Source organism: Rhineura floridana, chromosome 17 (assembly GCF_030035675.1).
Source record: "Rhineura floridana isolate rRhiFlo1 chromosome 17, rRhiFlo1.hap2, whole genome shotgun sequence".
NCBI classification, from domain to species: Eukaryota; Metazoa; Chordata; class Lepidosauria; order Squamata; family Rhineuridae; genus Rhineura; species Rhineura floridana.
Window position 1 is genome coordinate 8048377 of NC_084496.1, and position 23929 is coordinate 8072305.

Here is a 23929-nt window from a genome sequence, read left to right on the forward strand (position 1 = left end):
ATCGTAGGGCCCTTGTCACATTAAAAGCGATACCGAGGTAAGTAGTGTTTACTAGCCGTGCGTTGAAAACACACTCCTCCTTTGGCCTAGCTGGCCCAGTGCTTGGAATGAACCACTGCATAATGAGGTTCACAGAGTTAGTTCAAAAATGTGTAAACTGCACCTGAAAGTAGTTCTCACCATTGCTGGGTGAACTCAGCATGAATTAATTTCATTTTGGGTAGAATAATTTCTAGCTCATCTTCAAGTTCATTTGGATGACCTTCAATTGTATGGTGGACTGAACATGAGCCAAATTAGTTCATTTGGGCTCCTACTTGGAGAAAGAGTGGGATATAAATCTAATAAATAAATAAATAAAAGGTCAAATATCAACTGGAATTAGTTCCTTTTTGGACATGTTGAACTTGAACTAGTTCTGTTTTAAAACGAACTTTCTGAGCTCTGAGCTGGCATCTAGCTTCTTTCAGCAAGCAAGTAGTTAAATAAAACTGCCACCCTGGGCTCTTACTGGGAGGAAGGGTGGGATATAAATCAATCAATCAATTAATTAATTAAAGGGCAGGGAGAGAGAAGGCACCTTCCAATGTCCTGGCCTGTGCATCCATCCAGAGGGGTCCTTGCCTGTTCAATGAAAGAAGCCCCCCTACTGGGAGGAAGGGTGGGGTATAAATTAAATAATAAATAAATAAATAAATAAACAAGGCCCTTCTGTTTTCCCTTATAGAGCCAGGCTGCTTTCCAGAATCATTATAGACAAACCTAGAGGAAGAAAACCTTAGCTTCTTCTTACTTGTTTTCATTAACACTGGATGCAGGAAGTTTCCAGTCCTGGATGATGCCTTTACCTGTGAGTTAAGGCCACTCCAGCTGACCTGGAACTCAGTAAGGGATAGATAAACATATGCTCATGCTAGGGATGGGTGAGAATTTCAATTCCGTTCACATTTCAAGCAGAATTTATCAAATTCGCACTTTCTGAAACATGAGAACCGAAACACAGCCATCCTTCAAAATTTGCATTTAGTGGAATTTTGGGATGCAGTTCACCAATGAAACAATATTTACAAAAATGCAAGTATTAGGGGAAAGTGTGCATAAAAATGAATATATGAGTGAAAATAACAGGCAAAAAGGCATGATGTGGTGAGAAATGGCTTGCAAAAATGTGTACTTTTGTCAAAACTGCCTACAAAAATGTGTTTATTTGGAGAAATTCACACTAAAATGGTGGAGAATTTTCATGAGGTGGTCTTTTTTTAAAAAAATAGCAGATTGCTGCAGAAATGTAGAGAACTAAATTTTAAGGTTGGAAAAATGAGAAACTGAGAGAACCGAAACTGACAGATCTTTCCATCCCTAGCTTGTGCTGTCTTTTATTTACCGGAGACAATCCCAGTGAATGTTCAGGTCCCTGTTAAATAACTGCCCCTACTCTGTCTCCCTTTTCCCTTTCCAGATGCCTTGCGTTGGTAGACTTTTCTTGGAGTGGGGCAATTAATGGAAACAATTTATGTTTTAATTTAATTTATTTATTTTATTTAATTTATATACCGCCCTAAGCCCGAAGGCTCTCTGGGCGGTGTACAAAAAGATAAAAAACAAGCAATCTATAAATACAATAAATCAAGAAAACAAAACAAACAAACAATAAAAGAACCAAACAACGTCCAAAATACAAATAATGATGAAAATGCTATTCAAACACATTTTAAAATGCCTGGGAGTATAAAAAGGTTTTCACCTGGCGCCGAAAAGATAGTAGCGTCGGCGCCAGGCGCATCTCATCAGGAAGGCTGTTCCACAGTTCGGGGCCACCACGGAAAAGGCCCTGGTTCTAGTCACCACCCTCCGAGCTTCTCGATGGATGGCACTCGGAGGAGGGCCTTAGATGTTGAGCGCAGTGTCCGGGTAGGTTCATATTGGGAGAGGCGGTCCACCAGGTATTGCGGTCCCATGCCGTGTAGGGCTTTATAGGTCAAAACCAGAACTTTGAATCTAGCCCGGAAACAAACAGGAAGCCAGTGCAGACGGGCCAGAACAGGTGTTATATGAGCGGACCTTCTGGTCCGCGTCAGCAATCTGGCCGCTGCATTCTGGACTAGTTGTAGTTTCCGAACAGTCTTCAAGGGCAGCCCAACGTAGAGCGCATTGCAGTAGTCCAATCTAGAAGTTACCAGAGCATGAACAACTGAGGCGAGGTCATCACTGTCCAGATAGGGACGTAGCTGGGCTACCAGGCGAAGATGGTAGAAAGCATTCCGTGCCACCGAGGCCACCTGGGCCTCAAGTGACAAGGAAGGATCAAAAAGAACCCCCAAGCTATGTACCTGTTCCTTCAAGGGGAGTGTAACCCCATCAAGAACAGGATGAACATCCTCCATCTGGGCAGAGAAGGCACTCACCAACAGCGTCTCGGTCTTGTCTGGATTGAGCTTCGGTCTGTTAGCTCCCATCCAGTCCATTATCGCGGCCAGGCAGCGGTTTAGAACGTTAACAGCCTCACCTGAAGAGGATGAAAAGGAGAAATAGAGCTGCGTGTCATCAGCGTACTGATGGCAACACACCCCAAAACTCCTGATGACCACACCCAGCGGCTTCATGTAGATGTTGAAAAGCATGGGGGACAATACTGATCCCTGCGGGACTCCACAGTGGAGAGTCCAGGGCATCGAGCAATGTTCCCCAAGCACTACCTTCTGGTGGCGACCCACCAAGTAGGAGCGGAGCCACTGCCAAGCAGTACCCCCAACTCCCAACTCCGTGAGTCTTCCCAGAAGGATACCATGGTCGATGGTATCAAAAGCAGCTGAGAGATCAAGGAGAATCAACAGAGTCACACTCCCCCTGTCCCTCTCCCGACAAAGGTCATCATACAGGGCGACCAAAGCTGTTTCGGTGCCAAAACCGGGCCTGAAACCGGATTGAAATGGATCAAGATAATCAGTGTCATCCAAGAGCCCCTGGAGCTGGCCGGCAACCACCCGTTCTAGCACCTTGCCCAGGAACGGAACATTCGCCACAGGTCTATAGTTGTTCAGGTTATCTGGGTCCAAAGAGGGTTTCTTCAGGAGCGGTCTCACAACCGCCTCTTTTAGGCAGTCAGGGACCACTCCCTCTCTCAGAGAGGCGTTTATTATCTCCTTGGCCCAGCCAGCGGTTCCGGTCCTGCCAGCTTTCACCAGCCAAGAGGGGCAAGGGTCCAGCACAGATGTGGTCGCCCGCACCAGTCCAAGGATCTTGTCAACATCCTCAAGCTGTACAGACTGAAACTCATCCAATAAACAAGGACAAGACCATGTTCTGGATGCTTCATTAGATCCCACTGCCATAATATTGGAGTCTAAGTCCTGGCGAATGCATGCGATCTTATCCTGGAAGTGCCTCGCGAACTCATCACAGCGGGCTACAGATGAATCTATGATGTCCCGAGGGCCAGAATGTAAAAGCCCTCGTACAATTTTAAAGAGCTCCGCCGGGTGGGAGAGAGATGCCTTAATTGTGGCAGCAAAATATCTCTTTTTTGCTGCCCTCACCGCTACTATATACCGCTTAGAAGAGGCACTCACCAAGGCATAATTGCATTCGTCAGGAGTTCGCCTCCATCTGCACTCAAGCCTCCTCCTCTCTTGCTTCATCACTCTCAGCTCCACGGTATACCATGGAGCTGTATGAGCTCTACATAGGAGGGGGTGCATGGGAGCGATCGTGTCAACCACCCGGGTCATCTCCGTATTCCACAATCCGACCAGGGCTTCGACAGGAGCGCCAGTCTTCTCAGTCGGGATATCCCCCAGAGCCCTTTGGAAACCCTCAGGATCCATTAGTCTCCGGGGGCGGACCAATTTAATAGGTCCCCCACCCTTGCAGAGGGAAAGGGTCGCTGTGAGCCTAAACTTCAGCAAGCGGTGATCTGTCCATGACAATGGGGTAGATGAAAAAACCCCAACCACCAGATCACCATCTCCATGTCCAGTGGCGAAGATCAAATCAAGAGTATGTCCCGACACATGCGTTGGGCCAGTAACAACCTGAGACAGCCCCATGGTTGTCATGGAGGCCATGAAGTCCTGAGCCGCCCCAGATAGAGCAGTCTCGGCATGGATGTTGAAGTCCCCCAGTACCAATAGTCTAGGGGACCACAGCAATACCTCCGAGACTACCTCTGTCAGCTCAGTTAGGGAATTTGTTGGGCAGCAGGGTGGGCGGTACACCAACAAAATTTCCAGTCTGTCTCTCTGGCCCAGCACAAGGTGGAGACACTCCAAACCAGTCGACACCTGGACAGGGTGCTTGGTGAGTGAGAAAGAACTCCTATAGACCACAGCAACCCCACCTCCCCGTCCTTCGGTTCTACCATGATGCTGAACCGTATACCCAGGTGGGCAGAGCTGGGAAAGAGCAACTCCTCCCTGATCACCCACCCAGGTTTCAGTTATGCACGCCAGGTCGGCTGCCTCCTCCACAATTAAATCATGAACAAGGGAGATCTTATGATGAACTGACCTGGCGTTTAACAACAGCACATGGAGATCCGAAGGCTGACTGATAGGACAACCAGCAGTCCTGGGGATGTGAGGAGAACCGGAACAAGTCACAGACACTACTTGTTTGGGACGAGTTCCCCTTATCTGGCACGTTCTCCTCACAACGCCAGATTGTGATTTCTCTCCCCCTCTTATTTGCAGCTAGATATTTATTTATTTTCATTCATTGGCTGCTTATTTAACCAAGACTTCTAGGAGACGTACAACACTTTTGTCAAGAAAAGCTGAACCACAAAACAAGTAGTAATAAAAGATCAGATCCAACATCATGCAACATTAGCACAAAACATTGCAAATATTTTGAAAGGGATTTTTTTTAATTGAGTGATCATAGGAAGCTACCTAATACTAAGTCAGACTATTGGTCTATCTGCTTGAGTATTTTATAGAATACAATTTATTTGCAAAAAGCATGTAACAAAGCCCTATTAATAACTGTAAGGCCTTCCTTAATGCACCCCAGACAACTACCGTAAGAAAGCCGTTTAATCATCAATACACAATCATCTTCCCTGCAGTTCCTATCTTCTTAATATAATGAGCAACCAACTTCCAGCTATCTAATACTTTTATAAATTTCCCTTCTTCACTGCAGGAAGCTTTATTAGCGATGCCGTCAGGAGTACTCCCAGCAGGGTCACCCATGGCAGTAAGGTCAAGGGACAGGAACCAGACAAAGAACGATCTAAGAAAGTCCTCAATGGCAGAACAGGCGGAGGATAACAATGTGTATGTTACAACGGCTGTGAAGGCGGATGAAGGCTGCAGCAGATAAAGGACTTCCAATGGTCGTAGTACCCATGCCATTGGATCAAAGCCTTTTTCTGTCAAGATTGTGTGTTGATCGTCATTCGCCGATCTCCCCACATAAAACAAATTCACGCACAGGCATCTGGCGATCAGTGAATGACGACGGGCAGGACTGTGAAATCCAGAAGCCCCTAGTCATGGTCTGGTACATCGGCGGTGGATACAGATTCAGACGGATCCATTGTTAAAGACTATATTTTGGAAGACAATCTTACTAGGTCACGAGTGATCACCAAGAAGAAGAACTTTTATAAATTTCTCTTCTTCGCTGCAGGAAGCTTTATTATACCTAATTGTCACTACGATTTCTGTATAACGTTGAATTTCTCTGGGTTTTGGTTCTCTTTTCATTTTCTAGCTGTATAAAGCCTGGATCCAGTCCAAGTTCACCTTTTAAAGATGAAGTTTTAGAGCCCTAAGAAGAGAGCTGGAAGGTTCTTGAAGTTGCCCATCAACACGGAGCATCTGGACAGCAGACCAAGCGGGCACGCAGCTCGACTGGTCCCAGTCCTCTCCATTATGGCGAGATGCACTTTATTGCTATGTAAAATTATGGTGATTCTTTCCAAATTTACATCAGTACAAGGAGTGGGGAACCTGATCCGGCCAGCAGGCAAGAGTCTGGTCTCCCCTACCTTCTGTGGGCCAGCTTTGTATAGGTGAGCAAGGCTGCCCACCTGCCAATCACCAGATGTCACAATTATGTCTGGTGATGATTGACTGCGCAGCGCTTTGACGTGTAGCCAATCCAATAGGCTTGAAGTTACTGCCAGGACTGGCCTGAGAGGTGGGCAAGCTGGGTGGCTGTCCAAGGTGCTGAGGTAGGAGAGGCGCCATGTTGAGTTCAGTGGCTGTGTTGAAACCTTTATTTTCAAGGCTCTGCAGGATGTATGGGTACTAATTACGAAAATGATCTTCTTGCAATTAGTTTCTTTTTTAGTATCCACCTGGATGTCCTTTGGCCTAGGTAAAAATCAGTGGGACACAGCCTTACTTTGAAGCAATGTTGCCAAGCATTGAGCACTTCAAATACTATAAACACTTTAGCACTATATGAATAAGAATAAAATAAAGCTATAAGCTGCTTGATCCCAGGGCAAGGAGGAACTGCAGGTGAGAATTCTCACAGGTAGTCTGTGCATGAAATAACTCTTACATGCGGCCCCCATCTTTGCACACGTATGTATGGGGCAGCAACAAGGCCCCCAACACCACATTTGCACCAGGCCGCATAACCCCCCTGACCATGGGGGGGGGCATTGAACTCATTCCTCACTGAAGGCACTCCTTGCCCAGGGCCCTATCTATTCTACGGGTGGCTCTGGTCACTGCTCATCAGCTGAGTGTGAAGGCATCGCCCATCAACTTGCCTCGAGTGTGAAGACAATGCCTCCTCTTCCCCCTTGTCTTGATTGCTGGCTTTTGTAGTGCCTAGGGACAGGGGGAGAAAATTCAGTTTGGTTCGTATTTACCAAATTTGCATTTTCCAAAAAAATACACAAACCAAAATGCAGTTAGTCTTCAAAATTGGCCTTTCTCCAAATCTTGCGACGCAGTTCTCCACCCAAACAATGACGGCAAAAATGAATATGTTAGGGGGGAGTGGGCATGACAATGAATACATGAAAATAACATACATAAATACATCGTATTAAGGAAAATTGCTTGCCAAAATGTGTACATGAGTCAAAACCGCCTACAAAAATATGTTTATTAGGAGAAATTCACATTATAATGCTGATAATTTTCTTGAGGATTTTTTGGGGGGGAAACCTCTCAAATTGGTGCAGAAATGTGAACTGAATTTAAGAGAGTGGAAAAATGGGAAACTGGGAGAACTGCAACTGTGACCTTTGACCCTGTATCTGCTCCTGGCCCCTTTGTTTTCTGCCTTGAAACTTGGTTTTTATTTTTATGCTGTGGGCAGGCTCTGATTCTTCCCTGTCCTCCGGACCGTTGACCTTCATTTTCCTATCTGGTTGACGGACATCCCCAGACCATTTGGGACAATGTCTGTTGACCTTCTTCCTTCTGTCTACTGACAGCTGAACTAGCCCCAAGTTGCAGCTAGGGATGGAAAGATCTGTCCATTTCCATTCTATCCATTTCTCATTTTTCCACTCTTAAATTCTTTACATTTCTGCAGCAATTTTCCATTTTTTTTAATCCTCACAAAAATTCTCCAGTATTTTAGTGCAGATTACTCCTAACAAACACATTTTTGTAGGCAGTTTTGATCAACGTATACGTTTTTCCAAGCATTTTCTCCTAATATAATCCATTTTGCATTTTTATGCACACTTTCCCCTAACATATGCATTTTTGTAAACATTGGTTGGTGAACTGCACTGCAAAATTAGGATAAGTGTGAATTTTGAAGGATGGCTGCGTTTCATTTCTCACATTGTTTCGGGAACGGTGAATTTGATCGATTCAGCTTGAAATGCAAACTGAATTGAATTGTTTGCCCATCCCTAGTTGCAGCCCATCTTTGAGCTAAGTCAAGGCCTGATTTTATGGAGCAGCTGTCTTGCCTTCATGCCCTGTTTCCTGAAGACTTCTGGTTGGCCAGTTCATGTACAATGGTCTTTTGATCTTATCCAGCAGGGTTCTTCATATGTTCTTATTTTATTCTATTCAGTTTCTAGCCTGCCCCATCCCAAGATCTTGGGGAAAGTATCATGTTAATCGCAAAACTCCCAATTACATTGCTTGTGCTCCATCTTGCCTTGGGAAGGGCCATAGCTCAGTGGTAAAGGATTTGCTTTGTGTGTGGAAGGTCTAGATCCAAAGACGGAATATCCCAGTGAGCAGTTTCCCTTGAAAACTGTCTAGATGCAAAGATGGAATCTCCAGTGAGCAGTTCCCCCTGGAAACTGTCTAGATCCAGAGATGGAATCTCCAGTGGATGGGGAGCAAATGGCTTCGGCCTCCAGTGTGCCCAAGCTGGCTTCATATCCAAAAGGAGAAATAGTATCTTGGAGGGGGAAAAACCAAACTAGGGACAGAAGGCAAGAGCGGAGAGGAAGGCAATATGAGGAAAGGACCAACATTCCTTATCCATGTCCTCTTGTTGTATGTGGAAGAGATGGATGGAAACCATTCAAACTGGGTAAAGATGATCTGTGAAAAAAGAGATAATGGTGGACAGTCAGGCCTTCCTATTTGCCCCTTTTCCTTGCAACCCAGTCCTGCAGCCTTCCTTTCAGTCTTGGGAAGGCCCTTTCCCTCATGTGAGTATCAGTAGTCTTGTAGATCAACCATTGTTCATTAACTGCATTGGACTCTTGTTTAACAGGCATCATCACTCCCCTGTCCACTCCCATTGTAGGAACTGAGAGTGCAGCTAGCTAACCACCATGGTCCACCCATCAGCTCATCCTCCACCCCATCCCTGTTGCTTCCTGTTTTCTCTGTCTCTATCTTGTCCTCTCATTTCCGGACTGTGTAACAGTTTCCTCCGGAGTGTTCAGCTAGCTGACACATTTGCCGCAGATGGATGGTGCGTGCCGAGACAGCTGTCACTCCCGATTTGCAGCGGCCTGCGTGACAGCGGGGCTGATGAGTCCTGAAAGGCCATCTCGCGGAGCACATGCACTATGACATTCTCTGAGATGAGCCCTACAGACACCTCTCGGTGGACCTAGGGAGAAACTGGCAAGCTCACCGTTTTGCCTTTCCACCTCCTCTTCCCCACCCTCCCCGAAGCAGCCTCCAGGCTTGTAGAAAGCGGTGTGTGCTCTTTGCACACATACATGCAACAAGGCTGATGCGAGCAAGGTCCTTCATGGCAACACCAGCAATGGCAGATGCTGGGACGGTTGGTTAGGGGTGGCATTTCCAATGGGGTCCGAGGTGGAGCTGGTCCTTTATCCTTCAAAATGGAGAGCACCCGGTTCTCAGGAGGCCATCTTATATGGCAACGCAATCTTCTTCATGCCCTCATGTTTCCCTCTGTGTAGAGAGGCTGTGCCATGCAGAAGGACTCGTAACAAAGAGCTTTATACACATGCACACAGTATGGCTCTCTTTGCAGTTCTCTCAGGGCAGATCCACACTATACATTTAAAGCAACACACATTTAAAGCATGTGGCTTCCCCCAAAGAATCATGGGAACTGTAGTTTGTTGAGGCTGCTGGGAATTTGTAGCTCTGTGAGGGGAAAACCACACTGTGGGTGTGAATTCCACTGTGGGTGGATGCGAAGAAGTACTTTCTTTTGTTTGTCCTGAATCTTCCAAGAGAGGGAGATAAACTTTTTGCTATCCAAATTCTCTACACCAGCCTTCTATCACGTCGCATCTAGCTCACCTCTTCTCTAAGCTAAATAGCCCCACTGAGGAACTAGGAATGTATGGGTGAAAGGTGCCTGCGAAGTTCTACCAATCTTCTCCAAATTCCTTGAAATTCTTTCGATATTTTCAACTTGAGTACTCAGATTCTTTTCGAATGTTGCTCTAGCGCTGGCTGATCTTTCCTGGGCCAAGGAGTGCATTGACCCATGGCCAAATCTTCGACAGCTGCATGGAGAAGTGGGTGTGGTCAAGTCAGAAAAGTGGGCATGGCCAAACTGGAAAATTAACATCTTTTGTTTTCCTTCTAGCCAAAGTCAGTCCGTTTCCTTCCTTATTCCTCCCCAACTGTGTTTTCTTTTATTTTTTAGATTTTATTTTTCACTGATTATTTTTCCTTATGATTATTCCAAGACATAGTAAAAATATGCATTTTTGTACACATCACTGGGTTGGAGAGCTACATTGCAAAATTCAGAGAGCTGCACATTTTGAAGTATGGCTGTGTTTCAGTTCGGAAAGTATGGATTAGGTAGGCTTGCCTTTAAACGCAAGCTGAATCAAATTTCTTCCCCATTGTTATCTACAGTAGAGACTGGTGGCTCCGATGTGAATGGGGTAGTGAATCCATTCTGAGTTTTCATCCAAACCTTCAAGAAGCTGTCCAAAGTGCTGAAACCTATCCCACTGCCCCCCAAAAGGTTCAGTGCTTTAGACAGCTCCTTGAAAGTTAGGATTAAAACCTGGAGCAGATTCAGTGCCCTGCTGACATTGGAGCCACCAGTCTCCACTTCTTATCTATAAGAATATAAGTTCCCTGTGGGTCTCAGAACCCCAAGTAACAATGCAGGGAGCCAACATGAACACAGCAAGAACCCTAGTGCAGAACTTACTCTTTACAACATATGAGAGGCATGTGGGTGACACGGATACTTCAGAAGGGGCGGGGCCAGGAAGCACAGACCCAATCTCCCCTGCTGTGCCATTGTAGTTGTGTGAGAGGGAACACCTGAATAGGGTTATGGTGTTAGCCAGAATGAACCTGGAGATTTCACTGCTGAAAACTGGCGCTGCTTGATGACATCATCACACCACTGCCATAGCCCATAGCAATGGTAGCAATGAAGTACTCACCTATAATAAATGTAAGGCTATCTCTTAGGAGGACTTTCCTGTCTTAACACAGAAGCGCAGCTCTCCTGGGTCAGAGCAAATCTTTCTAGACCTGCATCCTGTATTCCACAATCAATATCTCTGGGAAGCCTGCAAGCAAAGCCTAAAAGTCTTCTCCTGTTGCTGGTCTCCAGCAGCTGGTGCTCAGTGGCATGTTGTCTCCAAACCAGCATGGGGCACACAGCTATCACTGACATCATCTTCTAGTGACCTTCCTCACATCTTATGGCAGTGAGTTAAGTATTTTAATTTTGCATTACATGATGAAATGCTGTCTGTCTGCCCTGGATCTCAAGCACACGTGTGCAAGGCAAAAAAATGGAGGGAACTGGCCCAAGCACTGAAACAGAATGACTACATACACATTGCCCAAAGAAGAAGGTCACCAACAAAAATTAAGATAAGAAGAAATAGGTTTGCATGTGCTAATTTATGTGCATAGATGCAATTTAGAAATAATTGCTGTCATTTAAATAGAAATACAATAGCTCTCGCCATTTGGGAGGCGAGGACTTGAATGCCTGCACAGTCTGCTGTGTACTAATAGTTCCTGGGCAGCTTCACGTCTCTTGTTTTTTCTTCTTAAGGTAATTTATCTTCAAATTGGACTTGGACTGGACAACCCTTCAAACAGAGGATGCCTTCAAACAGAGGACTGTCGCCTGCAAAACAGGACATCTTCTCTATGCTCAAGAAAATGCTGCTTGGTTGGGTACTTTGGTCACATCGCTCAGATCTGTCCTGTAGCACAGTGGGAGAACATGTGCTTTGCCTACAGAAGGTTCCAGGTTCAGTCCAAGAGATTTCCAGGTAGGGCTGGGAAGGGCTTCTGTCTCTGGCACCCTAGAGAGCCACTGCCTGTCAGAGGAGAGACCATGGATAGCCAATGGGGTGCCCTCCCATTGTTGTTGGACTACAACTCCCATCAGCACCAGGCAGCATAGCCAATGGTCAGGGGCAATGGGAGTTGTAGTCCGGCAACATCAGGGGGGCACCAAGTTGACTACCCCTGGAGTAGACGATCCTGGGCTAGATGTAGTCTGACCTGGTTCAATGAGGCCTCCTATATTTCTGTGAATGGGAAATACCATAGAGAGGAAGGTGCTAACATTCAAAGAAGCTTTTTGCTCATCCATGCACAAAACAACCTGTGGGCCTCCATTCAGCATCAGAGGTCTTGCTCTAAAGCCACATCCACACCAGACATTTATTCCACTTGAAACAATCATGGCTTTCCCCAAAGAATCGTGGGAAGTGTCGTTTGTGAAGGGTGATGAGAGTTGTTAGGAGACGCCCCTATTCTCCTCACAGAGCTACAGTGGCCAGAGTGGTTTAACAGCCAATCCTTCTTCACAGAGATTTCTGGGAAATGGAGCTCTGTGAGGGGAATAACTGACTCCTAACAACTCCCAGCACCCTTCACAAACTACACTTCCCAGGATTCTTTGGGGGTGACTGTTTAAAGTGGAATAAATGTCTGGTGTGGATATAGCCTAAGTGCCTCCACCGACTGAGGCTTGGTGGGCATCTACTAGGATCAGTGTCTTCTCAGTTGTGGTGAGGACCCTGTGGAATGTCCCTCATTGGGGACAGACAGACAGACCAGGTTAAATCCTGGATTTTCTTTTGGGTGAAGTTGAGTCTTGGATTTTTCTGTTATTTGTGAAGGCCAAGTTATGCATCAACCTGTCCTGCCTTCAGTTTCAAAAATAATGTGGGGTTTTGGGGGGGGCAGTGGGGTTAGGAATGTGTCAAAGATCATCTGTAAGGATAAAGATGAAGAGTAAGTTGTAGAAATACATTTGCGTTGATTGAATGAAATCTGACTTGGAATAGACCCATTGAAATTAATGTACCTAAATTACTCATGTTCATTAACTTCAATGGGTCTACTTTGAATGGGACTAGCAATGGACACAACCCATTAACTCATAGTTGGTGTTGCTTTATATGGTATGGCCATTCTGAAAACTGAATCTGCTGTGTAGGAATCGGATGATAAAAATAAATCCCTATTTTTACCCATCTAAGCAAAAGAGAAAACCTGCAAAGCCTTTCCATGTTCCTCTACCTTCTTTTTCGTCTTCTTCAGATTTTAGATTGTAAACTTTCTTGAGAAGTGCTGAATACATTGATGGCCTTGCTAGACAAGAGACAGGCAGATCATTAGAGACTAGTGACCTGTTTTCTAGCTCCATATCTAATAAAACAAATAATGAATAATAGAATCCCAGAATAGTAGAGTTGGAAGGGGCCTATAAGGCCACTGAGTCCAACCTCCTGCTCAATGCAGGAATCCAAATTACAGCATCCTCGACAGGTGGCTGTCCAGCTGCCTCTTGAATGCCTCCAGTGTTGGAGAGCCTACCACCTCCCTAGGTCATTGGTTCCACTGTCGTACCGCTTTAACAGTTAGGAAGTTTTTCCTGATGTTCAGTCAAAATTTGGCTTCCTGCAACTTGAGCCCATTATTCTGTGTCCTGCACTCTGGGATGGTCGAGAAGAGATCCTGGCCCTCCTCTGTCTGACAACCTTTCAAACACTTGAAGAGTGCGATCATATCTCGTCTCAGTCTTCTCTTCTCAGGGCTAAACATGCCTAGTTCTTTCAGTCTCTCCTCATAGGGCTTTGTTTCCAGTCCTCTGATCATCCTTGTTGCCTTTCTCTGAACCTGTTCTAGTTTGTCTGCATCCTTCTTAAAATGCGGTGTCCAGAGCTGGACGCAGCACTCAAGATGAGGCCTTAATGTGATGTCATGATTATAATTTGTTCTCATTAAGACTCTTTTATGACATGCTCATTGCACCCCTCTCTCCCAACACTGTGAATCTGGGCGACCGTGAGCCTGTCACAGTCTCTCAGTCTAACCTACCTCACAGGGTTGTTGTGAGGATAAAATTGAGAGGGAGAGAATGTACACCAGCTTGAGCTCCTTGGAGGAAAGATGGAACATAAATGTGTTGGTGGTGGTGGTGGTTCTTGGTTGAAAAGTTTTATAAAAAATTTTTACAGTAAAAGAATTTCCCTTCCCATCTTTTTTTAAAGATGTTTTTAAGATGTTTTGTTTATAAAGATGGTTTAAATATTTTTTTGCAAAGATGTTTTGTTTTTAAGATGATTTTAGTGCTCTGTCATCTGTTTGCTGCCCCACTACTGACATGTGTTAAAGTTCTGTGTCTTAAATGTTAAAGATTTTGCAGGTCTCACTTAGACAGAGGTCGCTCCCAAATGACCTGCTAGCTGAGCATGCATTCTGATATATTTGCAAGGAGGCTCAACGATGTTCCAATCAACAGCAATTGTTATCCCACTCTTTGCACTTCCCCATTACTTACCTTACAGCAAAAAGTCCCATTTTGGGGGAAAGGAGGGAGGTTGTCACACAAAAGCATCAAATCAACTTTAACTGTGGAACTCTCTCCCAAATGATCTCCGCCATGCCCCTTCTATGATGAGCTTCCGCCGGGCCTTGAAGACCTGGCTCTTCAGGCAGGCTTTTGGGGTGGGTTAGGTTTTTACTGTTATGGTTTTAAATTTTAATGTTTTAATGTATTGTTTTTTATCTTGTACGTCGCCCAGAGTGGCTGGACAACCAGCCAGATGGGCGACTAATAAATTTAATAAATAAATAAATAAATAAATAAAAATAACTGCACAACCAGTATGTGACTGAATTCCACCTGAACATTGCAACAGCCTGGAAGTGTCCAGGTACTCATTTTCCTGTTTGAAAGTGTGTTATGTGTGTGTTACAAAGAAGACAAAAAGAGGGTTTAAAGAAACAAAGCAAAACCTGGAGTGGAAAGCGCAGAGTGGAACGTATATGCATTATGCATCTGAAGAGTTTGTTTCTTTTGCTTAACCTGGGAGGAGAATCTGGACCTATTTGCATTTGGAAAGTACATGTGTGTGTGGATATGTTTGGATGAATGGAATCAAGGTTTTATGTCTTACGTTGCAAGGGAGAAGGGTATGGACTGATGGTTTGCGCTTGAAAAGAGAGAGAGAGTGTGTGTGTGTACACAGACACACCATCTGCACACCAAACCGCCCCTCAACTCCCAGCGAGGCAGAGCAGAGCCCAGTGAAGGTGGATCAAGGCATACTTCTCTTCACATCTTCCAGGCCTCGAATGCAACTTGAAAGGCACAGCCAGGAGCCACAGATACAAAAAGAAGCAAATCCAAAACTTTGGGTCAGGCGGGGATTTTTCTCTTGTGGGGTTTGCACTGGGAAATTCTCCCCACCTCTCCCATGATTAAAGATTCCCTTCTCTTCCCTTCTTTTCCTCTTTCCCCCCTCCTTTTCTTCTCTCTCCCCTCTCTCCCTCCCCATTTTGCCATACGGATAGCTGGAAGCAGGAAGGCATGTGACAAGATCTCCCTTATAGGGGCAGGAGTAAACTAAGGCCGTGTGATGGTCGCCCTAAGGCCAGACTTGCAGACAATATATACCTACTGCACCATCTCAAACGCTTCTCATTTTCACAGAGAGAACATCAGGCAGAGCACGGAAAGAGAGGGAGAGAGCAGAGGCAGAAGGTCCTGCTTCAAGGTAAGGCACTTTCCTTTGGCTTGTTTATCTTTCTTAAGAAGGAGGTTTCAGGAAGGCTGGAAGGGAAGTTCCTCTAAGAAGCACTAAGAAGTACATGCATGCAGCTCCAGATTCTACCTGGATGGGTTTTCTGGGAGGTAGTGGGGAAAAACCTATTTTCTGAGAAAGTGAGTGGAGTAGATTTAAGGGTTATGCTGACAAGTGACCCTCTGCATGCAAGCACTATGGATGGATGTACTTCTGATAAAGCCAAGGTACAAGACTCCACTTCATGTGGTTTCTTAAGTTCTCATTGCATTGTAGATAAGTGCTGGCAATACAAATAGGTCTCACTTTGGACTCCTCGCTGGCACATCCTTTCGCCAAAGCTATTTCCCAGTGAGGAAATGTATGTGGCCACAGCTGGTTTGAGCATGGAGTCACTTTCTGAACAAATCTGACTGTCCATCCTTTCTGAGACAGCCCCAGACTGAGGGCTGTTGGTCACATCAAAAGTTTGTTTTCGGGGGGGGGGGCTACTTTTGTCTAAATTTGGAACTTTCTGATCTGAGCCCTTTTCTTCCTTTAAAAGACTTATTCTTAGAAGTATTTGTTTGGTGGCAACTAAATTTTTCTTACTTATTTATTGAATTTATATCCCACCCATTTTCCCAAAGGAGCCCACTCAGTAATTTAAAAATACTGAATTAGCCTGACTAAGTCATGATAAGAACATGCTGGTTATTGGCACAAGTGCCCAAGTGTTGGGCTGGTTTGTTTTAGCGTTTCCTACTTTGAGTTTTCAAATGTAACATTGACTTTGGTTAGAATACATACTTAGCTTAGCATGGCTCACCCCCCCCCTTTGAACAGTAATCACACAGATCCAGAATTAAAGGGCTTCCTGACAGTATGAGTTGGTTTAGTGTTCCAGATTTCAATTCTGTATGTTGTGCTGCTTAAACACTACTGGAAAAATCAATAGGATCTCACCAAGTGCAGTTTGGTGTCTTTACCTGAGCTATTCCAAGAGGCACTTCTGATACTTTCCTGATGTGGTGTGTATAGGCTAAAAAGCAATATAGATTTAGAATGGTAGAATTTTACAGTTGGAAGGACACTGGAGGTCAGCTAGTCCAGCTCACCACTCAGTGCAGGCTCTTGCAAGAACAGCATACCTGAAAGATATTCATTCAGACTCTGCTTGGGAACATAGGAATAGGAATTTGCCTTACTCAGTTCAAACTCTTGGTACATCGACCTCAGTGTTGGCTCTCCAGGCTTTCATGTCAGGGGCATTCCTAGCCTTACCTGGAGATCCCAGGAATTGAACAGGGAGACCTTCTCATGCTCTACCACTGAGATTACAGCTCTTCCCTAAATACCTCCGATGAATACCTCCCTAAACATCTTTCCTAAATCTCTCCACTTTAAATACTTCTAGTGGTAGACAGTCCTCCACCCCCCCAAGGCAGACTGTGCTACTACCCAACAGCAATTCTTACCATTAGGCTGTTTCTCCTAACAATTCGCTGGAATATCCTTCTTTCTTTGATTCAAGCATATATATATATATATTTCGTTCATATATATATATATATATATATATTTCTTTGATGGCCAAACTACTGAGCCACCGGTGACACACCAAGGCAGCTTTTAGTCTGGCTTTTGGACAGCTCCAGAAACTGAGTAGGAGCGGCGGCAGCAGATAATGCCCTTCATAAAATCCCTGGCCTGGTTTGCATGTACCGCTAAACCAAACCACGGTTTAGTGTGAATGAGCAGACATGTCAGATTTCCAGACCAAAGTTCATGGCCGTGGTGCCCCTCCCCCCCTCCTGGCTGCCCCCATGCCCCCCAGGGCTAAGCCATGGTTTGGTTTAATGTTACATCCAGCCCCGGGCTTACGGTTTCTCTGGAGTGAGACCTCTAAAGTCATCTAGTCCAACCGACTGGCAATATCCATATGGGCACAGCAGACCAAGGGGACCTCGCAGGAAAGGTAGGCGGTGGCTGATGTGCACTCTCTGGAGGAGGCTGTATTTGGAAGGTCCCTGCGAGCTCCCCTTCCTTGGTTCCAGCAGGGAGCAGTTGCATGAGCTGGTTCTCCAGGGGAGGGAAGGAGGGAGAGAAACAGCTAGCAGCTCCGCAACCTGCTCTGCCTGCACGGATGAATGATCCTGCGCAAGTCCTGCTTGCGGGCTTCCCGTCAGCATCAGGTTGGCCCCTGTGAGAACAGGATGCTGGACTAGATGGGCCTTTAGCCTGACCCAGCAGCAAGGCTCTTCTTATGCCCTTATGAGGACTTTTGCATCGGTTTTTATGGCAGCTGGATGAGACCCATGGTTTGGAGAGAACCATGAGAGAAAAAGGCAGAAACCATAGTGTTTTGATCAGATGGAACCATAGCTCAGCAGCAGCTGCTTTGGATGCAGAAGGTCCCCTGTTCAGTCCCCAGCATCTCCAGGTAGGGCTAGGAACACCCCTAGCGTGAAACCCTGGAGAGCTGCTGCCAGCCAGTGTAGGCAGTACTGAGCTAGATGGACCCAACTGTGCAAGGCAGCTTCCTCTGTTCCAACGGGAATAGTTTTCCCCAGGAAGGGAGCAGCGCAGGGCCGACCTTTGGGAAGTGAAAGGGAGTGATGCGCAGGGCTGGCTCTTTGCCTTAATACGGTTCTGACCCAGATCAAGACTTTGAGATGTCGGTTTAGGCTCGGGAACGTTGTGCCCCGCTTGGCCAAAGGGCAAGGAACTTCCCCCCTCCCTGCCCTCCGTGGTGAGTGAGAAGGGTGTTGTTCCCACAGAGACATCCCCTTATATTACACGTACTGTAGGTGTGTCTAGAATGTCTGAAGTGTGTTTGCCTTTGCCCTCCTGCTCGATGGCGATCGAGTCGCCCCGCTTTGGCAGGAAGGCAGAGAATTTGGGGGCTTTGTGCCACAGACACCCCTGCTGCATTTCCTGAGGAACTTCAGATAAGTTAGGTCAGCTGCAGAACAGCTCAGATTTAAGCGGAAGCAGAGCACGTTGAGTAAAAGGGGGTTGGGAAGACACAAAGCCAGACGCAGATCACTATTGACCCACAATGCAGTTATTGCCAAATGGATCTTCCATGTGTAGTCCCAGTTTCTCGAAGACAACAACCAAGGAATGGCTGCTGCCAGGCGTGCCCTGCCTGTGGGCTTCCCAGAGAGGTATTTGATTGGCTACTCTGGGAAACAGGACGATGGACGGGCCTTTGCTCTGACCCGGCAGAGCCCTGCTTATGTTCACTTTGCTCCTGTCCAATGCCATGAATCCAGCAAGGCTCACGTCAGGGTCTTCCATTTCTTCAGCTGGGAGATGCACCAAGCATTTTGGAGCCCTCCTGCACCGGGGCCGCCATGTTTTACCCCCTCCTGGTGTTTTCCTGGCAACCTGTTGCATTTGCCTTTTTTGCTGCTGTTTCATACCCAGGCAAACTGCCTGACTTTTGTCTGTAAGCGCAGGACGCAAACTGCATCATAACGCAGGAACTTAGGAAACTGCCTTGTACTGCATCAGACCATTGGTCCATCGAGCTCAGTCCTGCCTGCACTGACTGGCAGCACCTCTCCAGATTTCCAGGCAGGAGTCTCTCCCAGTCCTACCTGGAGATACCATTGGGGACTGAACCTGGGACCTTCTGCATGCAAGGCAGATCTCTACCCCTGAGCTACAGCCCTTCCCAGCATAGCATTTAACCCACGGCAATCAACTGCGTGGTAGGCAGGGTAAAATCTCTGGGAATCCTGATTTGTATAGCAAAGTGAAATGTCGCCATGATGGCATGTAAATAAATCTGCCGCTAGGCCAGCCACGGCAGCGGTTATTTGAGGAATGTTGTTTAAGGAATGTAATTAAGTGATCAGCTTGGTTGTAGAGCAAGGGAAGGCAGCTTGTAGAAGGTAAAAGAAAGAGCCACTAACAGAAACATCAAGGGATTTCAGGGAGGCAAACAATCTCCTCCTCCTCCTCCTTTGTCTGCTTTCTGTATGGCTGTGTCCTGTGAAATCAGCACTGTTCAGTTTCAGTGGCCGCTGTTTAAACTTTCAAAGTGCCAACAGTGTTTCCAAGGTGCCCTATAAATAGATGTGCTGCCCCCCAGTCTGGCTGCTTTATACAGAGTCAGGCCACTGGTTCATCTTAACTCATTATTGTTGGCAGCACATTGACAGGCAGAGGCTCTCCAGAGTTTCAGACTAGGGAAAATCCTAGCCCTATCCAGAGATGCTGGGGTTTGAACTTGGAGCCTTCTTTGTGCGAAAGAGATGCTTGGTCACTGAGCTATGGCTTCCAAAGCATTAGGGGAAAGAGAGATGGACGGAAGTAGGACATTATTGGGGTGATGGATGGAATACTACTGCCACCCAATGTACCGGAGGCATTTCAAATATCAGAAGAGGTCTGTGTTGCTTCCCAGACCGCACAAAGATAAAGGGCTAGCCTTCCTTCCAGAGACTCTGATCTTTGTCCGACCATGTTTTTGAAAAGCTGTGCTGGTCCCCAGTGTCCAAAATGGTGTTCCCTACTTAAAATCCACTGCAGTCTTAAATGATCTTTGTATATCTGGGTCCCAGTGAATCTGGATCTGTTTTGGTGACAAGTGGGGCAATGTATAATAATCGCCCATCTCATCAGTGCTTTTGGCACCACAACTGTTTCTACGAAACCATTTGAACCTACCCAGGCGTGAAGAAATTAAAACATTTCGTCTGTGCAGACACAAGCAATCAAGCAGCTTTTTTTTAAAAAAAGAAATCAATCAGAACAACATATCCACATGTTATGAACCTAAACAAAATCTCTCCGGCCTCACCATAACTGGATATGTCTGTGCACAGCTTGTTCTCGATGGCTCAGGGTCAGGCTTTTTTGTTTGTGGTGTTTTGGAGGAGGATAGGAGTTGGTGGTTGTGGTGGTGCAGGGTGGAAGGAAGAGGAGCAACAGGGTTTATTCTAGTGTTGCAGCTGGACACATTTTGTGCAGGAGCCAGTGTGGTGTAGTGGTTAAGGTGTTGGACTAGGACCTGAGAGACCAGGGTTCGAATCCCCACACAGCCATGAAGCTCACTGGGTGACCTGTGGCTAGTCACTGCCTCTCAGCCTCAGAGGAAGGCAATGGTAAACCACCTCTGAATACCGCTTACCATGGAAACCCTATTCATAGGGTCGCCATAAGTCGGAATCGACTTGAAGGCAGTCCATTTCCATTCAAAAAAACTGCAGTCTATTAAGTTTTTGTGCAGGTGAGCATACAGGTTTTAATAAGGAGCTAGGTAGATTCTCAAACAGAATTAGATGAGAAAAGATAAAAAGAGCTAGAAAACGAAGGTAAAACCCGGTTCCTTTCAAATCTTCATAACCTTATATTAATAATATATTACAGGACTAATTACTTGAGAAGTTTGGGGGGTGGGCAGTGGGTTGGCTACTTGTGCAGTAGGGAAAAAGCTTAAAATAAACCTTGAGGAGCTGGCCACTGTTTCTTACCTGCAAGCCCTTTCTTCCATTCGAAGATTATGTATTCTGGTACATCGTTAACAATTATAATATATAATACTGTAGCATCAGTGTAGATGAAGCCTTAGAAAATTTAATCGGTTAAAAAGAAAAAATAGGCAGGTCTCTGCTCTCGGCGAGCTTACAGTATGAAACAGATGCTGGAGAATGCAACAGAGGGAAGGAGGGAGACATGAGGGTAGAGAGGGATGAGTGTGAATGTAGGAACAGAGCGTGGGGAGAAATTGGATTCATTTCACACGTGTATTAGGAGAAATTCATCAATGCTGCTCAGTTTTCATGAGGACCTGTTTTTAAAAGAATTAGCAAAACTGACATGGAAATGTGGAGACCTGAACTGAGAGGAACCCAGCATCGACAGATTCACCATCTCTAGTTGGGAATGAAGATTTTAAAGGGATACCCCACAAACATCAGGACTCGTTCCGTCTGTTACATCAGAGGGCAGGACTAGAACCAAATAGATGGAAATTTCAGGGAAGTAGATTTCAGCTAAACACTTGGAGAAACCTCCTAACGATAAAACCTATTGTTGTTGTTTTTTTAAAAAAATATAGTTTGCAAATATAACTAAATGGTAAGAATTTTTTTTTAAAAAAAATAAATGTTTTCTGTTGTGTATATAACCACAAGAAGAAACGTTGTCATCTCACATGAAAAATAATCCACCAATCCTGACTTCAACATCTGTATTAATGTAAGTGGTCCATATGCCCAAGCGGATCTCCAAATGCGATGAACGATTACAAGGCATGCGATCAAACATGGGAAGGCAGTGAGGCTTTCAGTGTTGGTTCCTCTCAGTTCGGCATTTTTCCAGTCTTTGGTTCTTCACATTTCCATGACAGTTTGCAATGTATTTATTTATTTTTAAAGAGCCCTCATGAAAATTCACCAGCATTTTAGCGCAAGTTTCTCTTAATATTGTTGTTCTCCATTTTTTCCTTAATATGCACATTTTTGCAAAGCGATTTCCCTTAACGTAACATGTTTTTGCATGTTATTTTCACTGATATATGCATTTATATGAACACTTCACCCAGTGCTTTTTTGTGAAAAAAATGAGGCCACAGTACTCATACCTTGATTAAAGTGCTATGAGTGCCAGCATAACCTGGTTACCATGCAGCAAAAAAAGAGGTGCCAGTACTCTCTACCAGTGAGTTCTATCACAAAAAAAGCACTGACTGTACCCTAGTATGTGCATTTTTCTACACATTACGTGGCTGGAAAATTGCATTGCAAAATTCAGGAAAGTACAAATTTTGAGGGATGGTTCAGTTGACATATTTTTTTGAAAAGTGTGAATTCTGTAAGTTCACCTTTAAATGCAAACTGAATTGAATTGCTCTGCCAGCCCTAAATTCATCCACTCTATAGATGTTGCACCGCACACAAAAAATAAAACTCTAAGGCAACCAAACTGCCCCCATGCCTAAAACAGCCGATAGCAGAGGCCATGGACTATTCAATTTTACTTGGAAAAGAAAACCAGAGGGTGTGGGTGAGGAAGGAATTGCTCTGCCTGAGTCCATGGGAACATATGGTATCCTGGAGACAGGGCCAGATTAAGATACACTGAGGCCCTAAGCGATGTCAAATTCAGAGGCCCCATGCCATTAAAAAAAGAGGAAAAAATTGGTGGGAAAATGGCAAGGAGATGATTAGCAGAAATGACGCCTGGTGTGGAATGGGACTTTAGAATGTGCTGGTAGGCTAGCTCCCATTGTCTCCTCTGGAGGTCTGAGCTGAGGTTGGGCAACCTGTGGATGAAGCAAGTAGCCCAGCAGCCCTGGAAGGGAAGTTAATGGGACTGGGCGTGGATTGGGAAGAGGCGGCCGGGGTTCAGAATTTTGGTGGTGGATTTTATATGGAAGGTTATTCAAGCCAAAGCGGTTTCAATGATAATCAAACTTCTCAGTTATCTCCAACATATTTCGAGGCCCCTCATAATGTGGGGCCCTAAGCCATGGGCTGCTTGGCTTGTTCCTAAATCTGGCACTGCCTGGAGAGTGTGGCTGGCTGGCTGGAAACCAGACCAGGAGCACTGCTGTTGGGGGAGGGTGGGGGAGGATATACTTGCAACAATCAGATTAGGACTGAGCAGTGGGAGAGGGGCACTTCACCCTCCCCCTCATGCCATTTCTTTGATGAAAATCCACCCCTGCCCACATCCCAAGCTGCTATTTGCTCTGCAGAGGAAAACATAAAAGTGATCCGTATGTGCCAGATCTGAATCCCTCCTTCACAGTTGCTAGTAATCCATTTTAAATTTGCAGGAAAACCTACCTGCCAGAAATCCTAAACACAACCCACATCGCATTTAGTTTGGGCCTAGGGCTGTTTCTGGATGGGCAGCTCCTATCTAGGGGTGGAAGGATCTGTCCGTTTGGTTCTCTCCATTTTTCCAATCCTAAATTTGGTTCTCCACATTTCTGCAGCAACTGGCAAATTTTTGGTAAAAAAATCCTCATGAATACAGTATTCCTTTGCATTTTAGGGCAAATTTCTCCTAATAAACACATTTTGTATGCATGGATGGATGGATATATTTATTACGGTCATAGACCAATAAAACAGTTATAAAACATACATACATAGAAAAGTTAAAACATTTGTGTCAATAAAATGGAAGAGAAAGACTTAATATAAAAATAATACATCACAAATTTAGTTACCTTATGCATTAGCCATTTAGATGAGGGTCAGAGGTATTTAATTTTAATAACGTTAGGTACAGAGAGAGGACATTCAGATTTCTTTCCACTTAAATGGACATGGTTAAATTTCTCCTAATGGGAATACTTGTAGCACATAGTTTTGCTACAGATTGAGTAATATGAACAGAATGGTCAGCAAGGAGATATTTGAGATAAAAGTCCTCACTTCTTCCTGGGAAGGAAGTAATTAGAGGCTTAATCAGACGGTGTCTAGAGTCATGATATAAAGGACAGTACAAGAAGACATGGATTAGTGATTCAACCTCTCCAGCATTGCAAGGGCATGTTCGTTCACTATAGGGTGTTTTATT